Consider the following 284-nt stretch of genomic DNA (forward strand, 5'->3'; position numbering starts at 1 on the left):
CAGTGACTGCTTAGGGTAATAAGTAATTGTTGGAGAACACCAGCATAGGAACAGAACTTAGAACTCAGAGGACAAGAAAGCTGCTCGGTGGCTGGTGTATAGCTGTAAAGGTAACCAAATACCAAAGAGGGAGTCTGTCATTTTCATAAGGCTGGAAGCGAATGTTCCTTCTCTATCTTAACATACAGTTTAGGGGGTTCACCAAGTCAAAAGTTTCCAGGCTGGAGGGCAACACTTTTCAAGCCTCAGTGAAGCCCCCACTCCAACATACACCCTTTCTGGGT

The sequence above is a fragment of the Rhinopithecus bieti genome, unplaced genomic scaffold (assembly GCF_001698545.2).
Source record: "Rhinopithecus bieti isolate Rb0 unplaced genomic scaffold, ASM169854v2 scaffold_35950, whole genome shotgun sequence".
Lineage (NCBI taxonomy): Eukaryota > Metazoa > Chordata > Mammalia > Primates > Cercopithecidae > Rhinopithecus > Rhinopithecus bieti.